The following is a 17,809-nucleotide window of genomic DNA, read 5'->3' as shown; positions in this document are numbered from 1 at the left end:
TTATGTTTCTGCAGCATCAGCTGAATGTACTACTAGCTATTGTAGCTAGGTCTGGTGGCTTAGTGGACTAATGTGCCCACTGTAGGAGCCTGTGTTTGACCTCATGGTCACAGGTTCAAATCCCAGTTGAGGTTGATAAAGTGAATATCATTCAATAGTTAAAAATAAACATCTCTTATTCAGCGCCAAGACGCTATCTGCATGCATGTGCGCTTTACAAATCCACGTCTTGATATTAGGGCATTACAGATGAACGACCCATAGATTCTTAATTCAGATGCATTACAGTAGAACTATCCCTTCAGGTACAGCTCTTGGATTCCAGGCTTGCAATGCATTCCTCACTCATAACACAATTATCCAGCCTTTTCCTAGGATAGCATGGCTTAACTTCAGATAAAATAGCCATACAGGGCACATAGGCAGTGTAGCTATCTTTGTTGCTGCAATGCTCTAATATATGATGCGGTTACAGAGAATAAAAACACTGCAGGGCGATGGATCATGTATGTTGTCCATCATTCTGAGAAATACAAAAAAGAACAAAATACAGCTTACCCAGAGTAAGTGGTAATAAGAAATATAAAATAAGCCCTTAATGAGAAAATTAGTTTGAAATGCTGGCTAGATCTTTAGAATAAGGGTCACTTAAGAGATATTTCCTTGAAATGTATGTGTGCCACCATGCTCTTCCAACTAAAGGTTAATATTTATGGCTGTTTTGTTACGAGGTTACTGATAGCACTTAGCACTCAGTGCCATCTTTAAATCAGTATCAATCAATCAATCAATCAGTGACACTTATAGAGCGCGCTACATACCCTTAGGGTCTCAAGGCGCTGGGGGGGGGGGGGGGGGGGCGCTACTGCTCGAACAGCCAGGTCTTCAGCTTCTTCCTGAAGGAGAGGTGGTCTTGGGTCAGGCGCAGGTCGGGAGGGAGGGAGTTCCAGGTCTTGGCGGCCAGGTAGGAGAAGGACCTTCCTCCTGTAGTCGCTCTTCGGATGCGGGGGACGGCGGTGAGGGCGTGGTTGGCTGATCGGAGGTGGCGTTTGGGTGCGTAGAAGTTGATCCGGCTGTTGAGGTAGCTCGGGCCTTGGTCGTGTAGGGCTTTGTGTGCGTGGGTGAGGAGGCGGAAGGTGATTCTTTTGTTGACGGGGAGCCAGTGAAGGTCTCTCAGATGACCGGTGATGTGGCTGGTTCGTGGGATGTCGAGGATGAGTCTGGCTGAGGCGTTCTGGATCCGCTGGAGTCTCTTCTGGAGCTTGGCGGTGGTACCGGCATAGAGGGCGTTGCCGTAGTCCAGTCGGCTGGTGACGAGGGCCTGGGTGACGGTCTTCCTGGTCTCGGTGGGGATCCACCGGAAGATCTTCCGTAGCATGCGTAGGATGTTGAAGCACGCCGAGGAGACGTTGTTGACTTGCCTGGTCATGGAGAGGGAGGAGTCCAGGATGAAGCCCAGGTTGCGTGCATGGTCTGTCGGTTTGGGTGCGGTGCCCAGGGCGGGAGGCCACCAGGAGTCGTCCCAGGCGGAGGGGGAAGAGCCCAGGATGAGGACCTCCGTTTTGTCCGAGTTCAGTTTCAGGCGGCTGGTCGTCATCCACTCGGCTACCTCTCTCATCCCTTCGTGCAGGTTGGCTCTGGCGGAGGCGGGGTCGTTGGTCAGGGAGAGGATCAGCTGGGTGTCGTCGGCGTAGGAGATTATGCTGAGGTTGTGTTTGCGTACGATGGCCGCGAGGGGGCTCATGTAGACGTTGAAGAGAGTGGGGCTCAGAGATGATCCTTGAGGGACGCCGCAGATGACTTCGGAGGCCTCTGACTTGTACGGTGGTAGGCGGACTCTCTGTGTTCTTCCGTCGAGGAAGGAGATGATCCATTCCAGCGCCTTGTCCTGGATTCCGATGTTGCTGAGGCGCTGTACTAGGGTGCGGTGGCAGACCGTGTCGAATGCCGCGGAGAGGTCTAGGAGGATGAGGGCTGCTGTTTCTCCATTGTCCATCAGGGCTCGGATGTCATCGGTGGCGGCGATGAGGGCGGTCTCGGTGCTGTGATTGGCTCGGAAGCCGGACTGTGAGGGGTCGAGGGATCCGTTCGTCTCGAGGAAGGCGGCCATCTGCTTGTTGACGGTCTTCTCGATGACTTTGGCTGGAAACGGGAGGAGCGAGATGGGGCGGTAGTTCTTGAGTTCGGTGGGGTCCGCTGTTGGTTTCTTGAGTAGAGCGCTGAGTTCGGCGTGTTTCCAGCTCTCAGGGAAGGTGGCGGTGTCGAAGGATGTGTTGATGATGTCTCGCAGGTGGGGTGCGATGACAGCGTCGGCCTTGTTGAAGACGTGGTGAGGGCAGGGGTCGGTCGGTGATCCGGAGTGGATGGAGTTCATCGTGCGGATGGTGTCTTCAGTGCTGATCGGGGTCCAGGCGTGGAGGGTGGTGGTGGGGGGTGATTGTTCGGTCATGGTGTGCGTTGGATGGTTGTTGAAGCTGTTGTGTATGTCCGCGATCTTGTTGTGGAAGTATGAAGCGAGGGAGTTGCATAGGTCTTGCGATGGGGTGATGTCGTTGTTTCCTGCGCTGGGGTTGGAGAGCTCTTTCACGATGTTGAAGAGTTCCTTGCAGTTGTGTGCGTTGTTGTCCAGCCGTTCCTTGAATGCTGTTTTCTTGGCGGCACGGATCAGCTGGTGGTGCTTCCGGGTGGCAAGCTTGAAGGAGGTCCTGTTGTCCGGTGTAGGTTCCCTTCTCCAGACTTTCTCGAGGGCTCGGCAGTTCTTCTTGGAGCTCTTGAGTTCGTCGGTGAACCAAGGGGCTTTCTTGCTGCCGGGTCTGCTGGGCGGGGTCCTCAGCGGGGCGAGCTCGTCCGCGCAGATGGTGATCCACTTCGTGAGGTTGTCGGCGGCCTGGCTGGAGTCCGCTGAGCTGGCAGGAGGGTGCTGGCTCAGGGAGGTGGCGAGCTGGTATGCGCACAGTTTGCTATTTTAAAGTGCAGTCGGGTGAATTATTTTGCCAAGCATGCTATTATAGTTTCACCCCAATATTTGTCCATGTAAAAAAAAACAGTAAATACGAAACGAAATTACGAAAGACACTTTCTATGCTGTGACGAGCTCTCTCCCTTTCAGCTATACACTATACTGAGGCAAATGGTCTCAACTGTTTACATAGTGCAGAGATGATTAAGGCTGGAGTTCAACTGTGTGCCTCTTTTATAAATACGTTTTTAATTCTAAACAGTGTAAATGCCTGTTGGTGGTTACGTCCCTGTGAATGAATACACACCTGGGAGACCCCTCTGTGCTACCACCATTCACTTCCCAGGATTGAGAATTCTGAGTGATCACTGCGCCTTAAACCCTTTCTTTTGGGCGAATACAGGAATTCACAGGGCTTTCCTGGGGATGGGGACGTCTGACCGTTAACTATAGATATGCTAATGCCACCCTTTGTCCAGGTGTGTGCGCGCGCGATGCAGGAGAAAGGCTCTCCAAAGCAGCCGCAGGCAGGTTACCAGCTCTGACTTTGGATTTGTTATGGATCAGTGCTTCTTCCTGTGATAGAGGCTCAGCGACACCACGGATACCTGCTCCCAACTCAATAACAGAAAGAGAAGCAAGGGATTCCAAACAGAGCCCTGCGCGCGCTCACACTACACCAGCAGAGCCTCAGTTATACTTTTGTATCAAGCATATTATTCACATTGGCGCGCTCGGTAAACACCTTAAGTATAACAATATACGCATGTTTATTTAAGCAACATATTTCAAAATTATAATCTAAACACTTGGTAAAAATGCTTACAACTCTTGCCGTTTTACTCTGTCGTCTATTATAAGTCATACTACAAAAAAAAATAATAAATGGTTTGTATTTTATTCCGATTGTGTAAATTCAGGGAAAGGTCAGATCATACAAAATAAGTTATTCTTAACAAGTGAGGTTCCCTGTATTAATACCGTGTTTGTCTATTACCCAAGATTAATTACAACAGAGTAATTTGTCATTTTCAGCTTTGTACTGATCGTTTTAAATCGTAAGTGGATTTATATAGCGCTTAATATCAGGAAGAGGTGTTGAGGAATAAATAAAGTAGATTCAACATCCCTCTACAATCCCAGCATTCACCGCATCACAGGAAAGCTCCCACCTCTTTTAGGGCCCCATCAAACTTTTCAGGGTGCTTATTCTGATCAAGGTCAAGAGTATCAATGAATTTGGAAGAGTTAGGGGGCCTCCCTAACATTCTGCGGGGTGGGGGCATAATTTTACTTTACACCACTGTCACTCTCAGCTTTATTTTCAAGTCACCATAAACTGAAATAGTAATGAGAACCTTTCACACCCCTAAGCAGCCCAAAAGGCACATGTGATGAAGTATCAATGTAAGTTAATTTGAACAGTGATCTGGTTCAATAGCAAAGTAGCAGACAGACAAGGTGCCCGGTTGCCCCACAAGGTGCCCGGTTGCCCCAGTGTTTTTTTTTTGCACTCTCCACACCAATTACGTAAAAGGACCTATATATACCGATTATTTTTTAAAGTAGACAAGCATTGACAAAGACAATATCTGTGGCATGTGTGCAGTGACAAGGCTTTCTTTGTGCATACACAAACATTTGCCAAATAGGGATATTTAGAGGGGGGGTGTCTAAGATGGCCAAAATGATAGATGTGTGAACTTGGACTTCTCGCCGAACTAATTAAATCCTGCCATAATCCGGCTGGAAGCCTGATCCGCACACTATTCATACTTCCACAGCGGTGGAGAATTCTCACCTGAGTCTGATTCTGAGGTGACTCCCCTCCAATAGAGGGCTGGGCCTGTTGGGAGCCCACAGCCTGATCGAGGAGCAGAGACCTGTAGCTATACTGACCAGAGCCTAAGATGTGCGCCGACCGTGCCCAGTTGAGCACAGCAGCCTGGGGTGCTGGCCCAACAAGTCGTCCGGCCAGCATATAATGGCAAATTTGTAAACAAACTCAGACATTTTACCTATAAATTCAACTGTGTGAAAAAGCTAAACAAACACAAAGCGTTTTGCAGTCTGTGCTGTTCAAAAATACTTCTTCTCTACTGCTGCAGTACAGGAAACGGTTTTAAGGTTTAGGGTGTGTGTTGATTTTTTGCGGCACAAGGGAAATTTTTTATTTTTGGGTAGGTATCGGTTTTAGATGATAAGGGAATTTTCAGGGCTTAGGGTCGGTGTGTGTTTTTGAGTGGTGAGATATTTTTCGGGTTTAGGTTGGGTATTGATTTTGGGTGGAAATTGAGTTTTTCAGATTTTTGGTGGTTATGAGTGTTTGGGTGATAAGGTATTTTTTAGGGTATAGGGTGGGTATGGGTTTTTGAGTGGCATGTGAATTTTTAGTGTTTACCGTGGGTATTGGTATTTGGGTGGCAAGGGATTTCTTTAAGTTTAGGGTGGGTGTGAGTTCTGAGTGGTAAGAGATTTGTTTCGGGTTAGGGTGGCAAAGGAATTTTTAGGGTTTAGCGTGAGTATGGGTTTTTGGGTGGCAAGGGAATTTTTATGGTTTAGGGTGGGTGTTTTTTGATTGGCAAGGGAATTTCTAGCAGTTCGGGTGGGTATGGGTTATTGGATGGCAACATATTTTTAGTGTTTTTTGACTTGTCTATATCTTTTGCGGCGGTTGACAAATCTTCACAAAGTGTTCAAAAAAGTGTGCTGGTGATTCCAGCGGTGCATGGAAAATTTGGGGGGAATAGAAAAAGGCAGAGGTAAAAAAAGAGCTTTTCCCCATGTTAATTACCTAGAGTCTGTGGACCCTCCTACAGCCCGAAGCACCAGACAGTATTAAACCGCCCGACAGTATTATAAATAAAATGGGAGAAAAGTAGATTCTGTTCTGGAGATCACACCTGTTATTATTTGGTGTAAATCGTTCAGTAGTTATTGAGGTATTACAGGAAAGCAAATTTGTATATCTGGGCATAGGTGGTACTTTTGTAGTGCCTTTGTATTTATGTTTAAAACTCATAATGATACACTTTCAGAAAACACTATCACTGGATAATGTCATCAGTGATGTCATCAGTGGGTCATCAGTAATGTCACTGACCATGTCATAAGTGATCCAATATGTGAGGTCATAAGCAGTGCATTGTGAGGGCATAAATTATAGTTGGCTCAGGTAATTATAACTGCAGATTTTATCTCGGGGAACTGTCTTCCGAATTCCCGTTGAGGAACGGGGTAAGACAGGGCTGCATTCTGGCACTGTTATTATTTATTTTATACACTAATGGTTTAACAGCCCATCGAGCCTCCTCCCACACCGACATACCTAGAATAGCACAGTACACTGGAACAGCAGGCCTTTCCTGATGTGCAGGGTGGCTCAGTAGCCCGCTGTCAGAAAATTACAAAAGTACACATTAGCCCCATAACCAAAATTATTGTGCCACCTGCAAACTCTTTGAAATGACCAACTGAGCAAATATGCATTAAAGGAGATTTCATATTCTGCTGCTCTAATATGATAAGACGTCAGAGCAGAATATCTAAAAGGAGCTTTTACATTACTGTTGGACATTCCCCCATTCCCCAAATGAAAAGGGTAATCAAATACATGCATGCCAGGCTTTGAAAACTCCACAAAAGTTCAGAAGAAAAATTCGATCTTATGTTGTTAAAAATATTATGTGCGATACAAAACAAAAAAAAACATTCTTTATTCGGTATTTCAACAACACCATAAAAGTACATTGTTTATACAATAAAAACATTTCATTAAAAAAGAAGCAGGAATAAATTAATCAAATATACAATATTCGACCACCTCCACATTTTCATTTAGTGGACCCTAATCTCTCTGCAACCCTCAAGAAGTTAACCACACAAAATAATCTCAGGGGATCTCTTGACTCCTTTAAAAAAACAAGGGCATCTCTTGCTGATCTTAAATTAGCTTTTTTAAAAAGATGTATTAAAAAACAGCGTCTGGGTGCTTTATAAAATGGGCATAATAATACAAAGAGAAGGGTGTCCTGTGGAGATCGATTATCGCAGCCACAGGGACCCTTTGACTCAACTGCATTGGTGAATCCCGCAGGTTCAGATAAAAGATGATGTAGCAAGTTGAGTCTAAAACGTGTTAGTAAAAACCTGTCGTGGGGGTTGTATACAAGGGAGAGATAGGGCTCCATCCCCTAAAGGGTTTCACTGTCATATAGGCTTGTACAATGTGCTTTCTACTTTCCCTCATTTCTCATGACCGGGTGGTAAGTTTGGAGAGCTTCTCAATTACTCTTGCTTGATCTTGTTTTGTAATACTCTGTGGGTTTGAAAACAAATTTCCAAATTCAATGCTTTCCAAAGCCCCTTTCACAAATTTTAACCAGGGGATAGGCATAACTTTCTCACTCCCCACGCAATCTGTAATAATCAACCGCAACAGATTGGCGTCCTGATTGACCCATAGTTTTAGCCAGGCCATGAGGGGTCTGTTCCTCTCCCTGTCCTCCAGGTGCTTACAGCCAAGTTCCTCGTGTACTATATATGATGGTACAGATTGGGGTACTTTAAGCAACCTCCCTAAATATTTGTTTTCCTTGGTCTGTAAGCTGGTTGCATTACCCATTCCCCATAACTCTGCCCCATACACGACCTTCGCAACAGTGATCGAATTGTACATGGTCAGCATTTGTTCAGGAGCCCAGCGGCCCAGTCTGCGCCAAAAGTTCATAACCCCTCCTGAGCTTGCTGTCAGCTTACTGCCATGTTCGTCGATCAATGGTTTAAAATTCAAATTTCTATCGAATAAAATGCCCAAGTATAAAAAAGTCTGCACTTTTGCCAGACTTGTGGCGCCAATTCTATAAATAAAATATTTGCCTTTTTGTTTTGGGCCCAGCTCCATTATATATGATTTTGTCAGGTTAGCATATAGGTCAAGGCTAGACATAAACTTTACAAATCCGTCAATCAGACGTTGCAGTCCTACTGGTGTTCGGGCCAGCAGGACTGCGTCGTCCGCTTAAAGCAGGACTGGAACAGATCTACTTCCTATTCTGGGCGTGTCTGCTTTGAAATTTAGTACAAAAACGTTCTAGCCCATTAATATAAATGGAAAATAGGAAGGGTGCAAGTATGCACCCTTGCCTCACCCCGCTTGTACATTTAAAGGAGTCTGTCTGGTCACCCTCCAGATTATACCTCACTGTTGCGGATGTATTCTGGTGAAGGTTCCTCAGAATAGAAATGAGGCCAGCATCAACCCCCAGATCTGACAATATTCCCCACAGCTTCGATCGATTTACACAATCGAAAGCTGCTGCCAGATCCATAAAGGCTAAGTAAACTTTCTCCTGTCTGACAACTGTATATTTCGTGACCAGTAAATATAGGTTTAGCCACTGGTCTGTCGTAGACCTCCAGGCCCGGAAGCCATACTGGACTTCTGTGAGGATACTGTTTTCTTCTTCCCATTTCATTACACGGTTCAGGATAGCCCTACCCATTACTTTAGCTGTTACATCAATTAGAAAAATGGGTCTATAGCATTGAGGGCTATCTCTGCTACCCTTCTTAAAAATTGGTACTATGGTCGCTGTTGACCATGAGCGGGGTAAACCCGATACTATGGCCTCATTTATAACTCTTGTAACTACCGGGCCCCATAGTTCTATGTTACTTAGGAAAAGGTCTGGTGGGATCCCATCAGGACCAGGGGCTTTATTGCGTGTAAGGCCCTTTATGCCCCCCCTCGATCTCTTTTAGGGTAAATTTGATCCTCTCAGCTACGATATCCCTCTGTTCATCTTGTTCATTTTCCAGCATGGTCCCTTTATTGTATGGAGCACTGAAATGTTCCACCCATTGTGCTGGGAGTACATTTGTTGCAATGCTAGGGCTATTCTCATCTTGAAAGCAATGTTTATTAATTATTTGCCAAAACCTGGTGAGATCACTTTTTTCCGCAGCCTCTCGTAGATCTTCCCACGTTTCAGTTTGAAGAGCTAACTTACGGCGCCTTACTTCTTGCTTATAGTGTGTTTACAGAGTACAACCCTTACACCATCTCTTGGTTTCTGTTTGAGGGCAGCTCTAAGCTTTCTCTGTGCCAGAGAGCATCCCCTATCGAACCATCTCTGGTTATGCGTTTCCTTCCCTTTCCCTGTCACACGCATTAGGGAATCTACAAGCCTACCCATCTCCTCAAATGCCTCCACCACCTGAGGCCCTTTATACTCTGGGTTTAGGCATACCTCTAACTGCTGTTTCCCTTTGCAGACTAGGGATTTATAAAAACACACACTATCCATTTTGACCCATTTTAGCCTTCTACCTTGGTCTGTAACCGTCTCCCTGACGTCTTGGGGTTTCTTCCTTTTACCTCTATTCACTTTTGACACTGCAATGCTCACTGTAAGAGGGTTATGATCGCTAAAGCCACTACAATCGATGTTAAATCATAAAACTCTCTCTTTAAGTAAGCGGGAGACAATGACAAAGTCAATATATGAGCTACATCCTCTACCTTTGAAGGTTGGGCTGACCCCACTTTTGGAGTTAAAGGATAAAAGATCCATGGAATGGAACAGATCAAAGTTATTCATCATCCCGTTGAGGTTACCTCCATCTATTGTGTGGTCAAAATGTGCACCCTCCACTAAATTACACAATGCCCAATTTTCCAGGAAGGGAATCAGCCGAGGACATAAATGGCAGTTAAAGTCACCTGCAATTAAAAGTAAGGGAGCAAGGGCATTTTCCATCTTTTCTAACTGGATTCCCAGTTGTGCCTTCAACTCCTCCCCTCTAGAACCTCCAATATTATAAAAATTAACTATAATCAGATTGAGATCCCTGGTTTTAGACTGAACTGCAAGCATACAATCTGATTTCCAGTTGAGATCTATCCAGGTCCCATCTAGAGTCAGATGCGCCCACAGAGCGAGACCTCCTTTCGCTCTACCTGCCCTAGATCTTACAGCCGGAATCCCGAACAACTTATATCCCTCAAGATTAAAGTTTGTTGGGTCAACTTCCCATGTTTCCTGCACGCAGATTACATTACATTTTCCCATAGTCCAGCCATTCCTTATTATGAAATTTAGTTGAAAGTCCCGCCACATTCAAAGAGAGCAGATCTAAAGTGCTCCACTCATTCAGTTTTACAGATCTTCTGACAGGCGGGCATCCCTCAATAGATTTCCCCACAGTTGTTATTCCTTTTGGTGAACTGCTTCTAGTTTCCCCTTAACTGTCAGTCACAGTCTTCTAGTCCTGATAGAGCCCCAAACCTATTTTGTAATCTGATGTTTTGTGGTTTGTGATAATTTGGAGCCACACCTCCTAGAGGGGTGCCTCATTCTGTGTTTTGTTCAGGGGCGTAAAAGAACCTTAGGGGAAGTGATTGGATTCGGGTATTGGGGCGGAATTGTCCCTCATTACAAATAAATTCGGCACATCTTGTGTCCCTGAAGTTAACGATGATACAATCACCTTCAGTTGATTTTGCCCTTCTTCCCACCCTATTTACTCTCCTAGCAAATAATATTTCTGGGCAGATATAGCTAGGCAGTGGCCGATTGACATTTAGACCAAAAATACACTTATTTTTCAATTCCCTGTAGGTCTCCCTCTTGCCATATTCTAATGGTGGCACCCCTGTCAGAACTACCACGTACGGGGCTGAATCCGGGGGAAGATCAATTGTTTGTTGCTTGTGCACATCATGAATTGTAGGGGGTTTGAGGGTTGTCTGGGATTTTTTGGGGGGCTAGTGACCTTCACAGCTTTATCCTTACTTGCCTGTTCCATATGGGGTGCCCCCTCTGAAATACTCTGTGGGATCATGGCACTAGAAGCTTATATATTCTCTGCTGCAAGTCTTTGAACTCCTTTTGTGGACACATTAGGATTGGTCTGAGCATCAGAGATAGTGCCTAGAGTACCTAGCCCACCCATATTTGACTGCCTGCCAATTGGGTCCCTTCCCTGAACCCCCCTGGCATGTGCTGATGACAGCAACAGTTCCAAACACACCAGTCTATTTTCAATTCGGTCCAGTCTTTCATGTATGGGAAGGGTAAACTTATGTACAGTATTTTCCAATTTTTTCCAAATGGCGACATCCGAAACACGTGGGGCATCTCCTTCCCTGGATCGCAATACGGTTGGCCCATCCTTTGCCGGTGATGATATATGTGAAGCACTTATTAACAAGTTCTCTTTGGGCGCGATCTCCTTAGTTTTTTTCCCTTTTTCATCTGCCACTTGAAGTTGTAGCCCCATGCATTTCCTTTTGGGTTTTGGGCCCTGTGACTGTTGAACCACTCCAACTTTTACACATCTGGATGATCTAGTTTTCATATTGGGGGAAGGCCGCTTCTTGGCAAGATTACATGAATTCAGTCCAGGCTCGGGGCTTGCTTCCTGCTGTATAATGACACTTCCATCCCTCCCCTCAGTGGCAGACCCCGTATCATATAGATCAGTCTCATGGGGAGTGGGTGATCTTGCTCTCGCCAGACTGTCCAATGAGGACCGCTTATCCAAAAGTGGGTCTAACGATAATCTCTTCTCAGTGAGTTCGATATCTTTAGCCAAGGCGGTAGAAACTCTTATCAAAAAATTGTCTAGAGTGCCCATGAGAGACCCACCAGTGTTTCTCCCACAGTTTCCCGCTTCAGCTGGGGATGCAGCCATGGTTCACACGATCCTATTGAGTCAGTGGATGATATTCCTAACCACACTTTAGATATTAGTTGCCAACCATACAAGGGACTCACTGACCTTTAGAATTGTAGATGCTAAGGGGGTGGCCCGTCCCGTCCTTGGCCGCTCTTGAACGGGCTTAAACGGGCCCGCCCTTGGCCCGGGCTCCGACCGGCTCGTCCCGCGCGCGGCCCACGACGCGGGGCTGCGCGTTGTTTAAATGCGCCTCCTGGCGCTGCTGGGACATCTGCAGGGCACGCCGCCGCTGAGCCTACCGGGAATTGTAGTCCAGGGGCGGCGGCGCGAGACTATGCGTCCGGTGACTCTTGGTGGTGGCGGCAAAGTGCTGTCTTGTCCTGCCCTGCTCTAGCAATGCAGGTAAGTTTTCCCCACTCCTGCCGGGCTACGCGTTGTTTAAATGCACCTCCTGGCGCAGCTGGGACGTATGCAGGGCGCGCCACCGCTGAGCCTACCGGGAATTGTAGTCCCGGGCGGCGTCGCAAGACTATGCGTCCGGTGACTCTTGGTGGTGGCGGCAAAGTGCTGTCTCGTCCTGTCCTGCTCTAGCAATGCAGGTAAGTGGTCCCCCTCTCCTACCGGGCTGCGCGTTGTTTAAATGCGCCTCCTGGCGCTGCTGGGACGTCTGCAGGGCGCGCCGCCGCTGAGCCTACCTGGGAATTGTAGTCCCGGGGCGGCAGCGCAAGACTATGCGTCCGGTGACTCTTGGCGGTGGCGGCAAAGTGCTGTCTCGTCCTGTCCTGCTCTAGCAATGCAGGTAAGTGTACGATACAAGCATTTTCTGGATATTATGTTATTAGAAACATCTATTTTCATATATATTTACGCATTACACGAGGATATAACATTATGAAAATAATAAATCTGATACACTAAATAAAATAACTCAAACTATTAAAATTCAGATAATGCATACAAACCATAAAATGTATGGTGTAACCAGGGATAATATCCTAAATAAACAGCTTCACATATCTCTATGCCATACATTAAATACCAGGGGCCTCATTGACAATTTTTTGGTGCAAGGCAGTCCTGCAAGGCTTGTTGCTGGGCTGCCCAGCATCAAAAGAAAAGGGCATGAATGTGCATTATGTAGGAGATATAGTGCATTCCTGTACTCTTTACCGGCTCTGGCACACAAATGGCTGCCTTGTGCTGATGCATGCACCCTTACACCATGATGCAGGGGTTTGTGCGTTGTAAGAATTAATATTTTTGTGCAAGAAGTTATACCTCCCTGCACTAAAACAATGAAAGGAAGTGTTTTTCTCTTTCTATGTGGCCTGTTCTTTATATCACCCCTTGGAAGGCATATGGTTTGACGCATTCTCAGATTTGCGCTATGTTGTAAATTTTGGAATGTGTCAAAACGGCCACCAAAACGCCCAAGGCACCCCTCCCTGATATAGGTTGAGGCAACGCAACAACCTGCACTGCCTTACACCATATCTACGAGTCCATTAAAAGCCTTGTAGATATTGGTTTGCACTCTGCGCCACTGGAGCATCAAAAAAAATGACACTCCAGTGTCCCACATCGTTTGTAAATAAGCCCCCGATTCTTAGTTTCCGTTTAACTCATGAACCCATATTATGCAATATCTCAAAAACTCGGTACCAGCGACCTCTTACAGTAAAGCTGAAAATAGATGCCAAAAATCCTAGTTCCATGATTAGAATGTACCAAATGGATCAGGTCCCGTGGTAGTAGGTGACTACTGGGAAGTATTCATGGTAGATACTGAAATTTACCACCACTTTTTTAAAACTTGCAACTATTTTAAATAATTTGGAGACTAGTTGTTCATTTTCTAAACTTGTCTAAAAGGTTGCAGGAGGGTGTAGTCAATGCTTACTTCAGAAGATTTTAAAGAAATTAGAACTCAAAAACACTATGAATTATAATCACACAAACTCAGTCTCAGACTGCGTTATATTTTTTAACATGACCTGATTTAGAGGGTGGGGTTTAGAATAAAAACCTCAAAATGCACCATAGTAGCTATGTGGCTCATAGTATCCGTGCTGCCCAGTAAACATTTTCTGATGTATCAGCGCAGTGTCTACAAATACAAAATGTCCTGCAACATAAAATCTAAAGTTGACCATCTTAAACACCGTACTTGTAAATGTGCTGAATTCTTTAAAAGTTTGAGAACAGCACCAATTAAGTGACTGTTCTGTTGGATACATCTCATTTGTTTTTTTTTTCATGCATTTTAGAATTCCAAAACTTGATTTGAAAGCTTATTGAAAACTGTGTCCAGTTACATGTACAGCATGTGTTTAGGTCCATAGCCACCCATAGATGCAGTTGCCCATGTTTTAAGTTGCCTAGTGGGCAGTGCACAGACCCTTTTCAGTGCATTATAGGTGATGTACTTATGGCAGAATAATATTTGATGTGGAAAGACCAGTAAACGGAAATATGTTTTACTAAAAGAAATGCTGCTCGTGGAGTGCTCTAGTAAAGGGTTAGTTTAGGACAAATGGCAACATTTAATTACTGAAAAGGCCCCACTCCAAAATACACATTTGGCATGCAGTCATCATTTGTGCATGAACTTGTACAACACTCATTTATTTAAGCCAGAGTTACTGATATTGTCACTGCTGCTAGAAAAACCGGCTCCTCTTTGAAATGAGAAACATTAATTTTGTAGGACATCTGCTTCCGAAGCAAGTTCGTGTTTTTTAATGTAAGTCAAAAATAAGGTGACATAACTGTAGAAGCATCCGTGATGTCATGCTGGTGTGCTGTGCTTTTGTTTAGAAGTCTGCAATTCACCTACAGCCTAAAAAATGTAAAGCGCCCGTGTACCTTCGGGTCACGCTATATAAAGCTGCAAACATTAACTTGGGCAAGTGGGAGGAAGGCGCTCGGCTGGAGCTGGGATTGTCCAGACCCAGGCACTTTGTCATGCAGAGCGCCCCCGGCAATGACCCATTCACACCTGCTCCTCAGCCTCAGACAGACAAAATACGCATTCACCTGCAGATCTACAGGAGGGGGAGGGGTGCGGCACAGGATGGGGCACAGATGAAGTTCATTCTTTTGCAGGGACCGATGGCGAGAGGGTGCTTTAGTTTTCAGAACTGGGAGAAGTGGCATTTTAGCACGCTAACAAGCTAACTTCAAAATCCATTGCAAAAATTGAAAGAAAGCCATTTTTAGGAAAATAAACACTATCTAAACCTAGAAAAAGCACACTGACGCATTTAAAATCTGTAACTATTTTTTTACAATGATACAATCTATACTCCTTTATTAAAAAGATGATGTTCCTGAAATATATGTACTGCTTTTGCTTTAGTCGTGATATTTCCATAATTTGAATTGTATCTGTAAAATGTCTGGATATAAACGTTTTCCATTACGCACTGTAGGACTGGTTTCTGGATGTAGGTTTATAGCAAGTCTTTGCTTTTTGATTCGGAAGATTAACCCTTAGAAGCTGGAATATCAAACATTTTCGTTTTACTCTTTATATTTTCTAGCTTGTAGTTTAGCTTTTCAGATTTTGAACTACAAGCCTCAGAATGCAAAATATGAAATATAACACATGGAAAGCCTGCCAATGGATAACTTGATCGCTCATAATCCACATGCTTCTCACTCTAGAATACCAAAAAGATGCTATATTTGGTTAAATTAACACATTGTAGCTAGGAATGAGCACGGATTGCCAGATCACACCATTAAACTCAATAAATGCTTAGTCAAATTTAACAAAAAAATCCGTAAAGCAAAAAAATCACCAAAAATACAGGGGCAGATTTACAAGAAAGTGACACATCTGTACAGATGCGTTGCTTTCCCGGCGCCACCCTGAGAAACCCTTGCGCCACCATGGATGTGCCATATTTACAATACGGCACACCATGGCGCAAGGATTGACAAACACGTAAAAAATGCTGCCGCATCTGTTGGGGCAAAATTCACGCAATGCTGGAGTTGTGACGTAAGCATGACGCAACTCCAGCAAAGCATTTTGAGGCCTATTCCCACTAGCAAGTGTAAGGTTTTGATGCAGTGGCGTCCTAGAAGTGACGCTGTGAAATCTTGTACAAGGCTTTCATGCGTGGGAACGCCCACCCTGCATACATTATACCTGATGCAGGTATAATGTGATGCAGGGCTTTCCAACATGACACATCTCCCTAGATGCTTCACATTATGAATTGGTCGCATTTTTTACACCGCCGCTGCTTCACAAAAGTGATGCTACGCCAGCGCAAAAATGTCGCAAGGGGCCTGTAAATCTGCCCCAATATATTTTTGTTACATTAAACTCTCAAAGTATCCCAGTCAAGGAAAGAGTAGGCCGGGGTCACTGTCTCCTATGTCTGAAACTAATGTTCATTAGAGGCAAAAGCCAGTATCTATGACAATTGTTTTTCACTCGCAGGCCATTGGGGATACGAAACAAAACAAATCAGTTACAAAAAATATATATTTTACTGTTTTACTCATAGCTCCCACATATTTTCCTACATTTAAAGTATCATTAGGCTCTGAGGGCATTACAACACTCATACATTAAAAGAGATTACTCTAATTTCGTAATCCAGCAGTCCCGTGCTGATTTGAGCTCTTTCTACTATCTAAGTTGCAGTACTTCTCTCTTCTATCTCAAATTGTGTACTTGTGGAAATGATTCTAGCCACATGAATGTCTAACACAAACTCCTCCCTAGTTGCAAGCTTACCTCTCCATGTAACTTTTGTAGCATGCACCAAACGTACTTTCCCAACTTTGTCCTACTCGGCAAAACCCAGGATTTACATGTCAACCCCAAGTCAAATCCTTAAAGGACTCTTGCATGACCTTTTAAGCACCCACCATCCTGCCTCACTCTCCCCAGCCAACCCTTGGCTAACACAGTTGTTGATGACCGGTCAGCCATGGGCCCTATACTCTCTGTCACTATAAGCAACAGGAAAGTCCAGTCTTATCTTCTTGTGAGAGGATGTACCTTCGTCATAGCTTGCTTCATGACAGTCTTATGCTACCTGTATATGGACACCAATCAAGACTTGACTGTCTCCTTTCTCATCACTATCTTCCATGATGTGTCAGTGTTTAAGGGCTGCCTGTCCCAATCAGCAGGGGCCTCATTTATGAGGCTAAACGTCACTTTTACGCCGCTGGTGAGTCACTTTTTGTGACGCACCAGTGGCGTAAAAAATGTGCCTTGTTGTGCCATATTTACAAAGTGAGGCATCTAGGTAGATGCGTCACTTTGTAAACCCCTGCGCCACTTTCTACCTGCGCCAGGTATAATGTATGCAAGGGGGGCGTATTAACGCAAGAAAGGGTCATAGAAGTGACGCAGTGAAATCTATGTGATTTCACTGCGCCACTTCTAGGACACAAATGCGTCAATTTCTTACGCCTGCCTCACAGCAGGCGTAAGACTGACGCAGGCCCTTTCACATGGGGCTTACCCCATGTGAAAGGATACATTGCTGGAGTTGCGTCTCTTTTGTGACACACTTCAGCAATGCGGCACTTTTGCGCAGTACAGATACGTCAGAAATACTGACGTATCTGTAACTCCTTGCGCAATGATGCGTCATACTTTAAATATGACGCATCATTGGTGGTGCAAGGAGGGCGCAGTGAAAAGTTACGCATCGCTGTTTTCACGCAGCGATGCATCACTTTTCATAAATGAGGCCCCAGATTTCTTATGTCTGCCTGCAGGCATCCAATCTTCCTCCCTCAGGATGGCAAAGACTCCAAAGATGAGAGCAACCGTAACCCATAGATATCCATAGGTTCTCATTTATGCGACATGAGTTGCCTCTAAGTCTTCAGTTCTGCCTTTTCCACCAAGGGCCATTAGCACTTATCACCAGGAACTACGACCATATTAAGGAGAAGGGTCTCCCTACATTTGACCTCAGTTTTGCCTCCTCCCACAGGCTGTGGGAAACACCCAGAGGAGTTCTGCTATGTTAGGTCCCGGAATCATGCCAGAGGCCCTGCTCCTCCTCAGTAAAGGTGAATGGTGACCCACAATTGCTGGTAGCTATTTTACTCAGTCATTAGCTGCCTGGCCTGAAGGTTTTTTGTCCCAGAATTTCCAGCTCTTGGGTCAATCATCAATGAATGGCAGTT

The sequence above is a fragment of the Lissotriton vulgaris genome, chromosome 4_1, assembly GCF_964263255.1.
Source record: "Lissotriton vulgaris chromosome 4_1, aLisVul1.2, whole genome shotgun sequence".
Classification (NCBI taxonomy): domain Eukaryota; kingdom Metazoa; phylum Chordata; class Amphibia; order Caudata; family Salamandridae; genus Lissotriton; species Lissotriton vulgaris.
Note: the sequence above shows the minus strand (reverse complement) of the source record.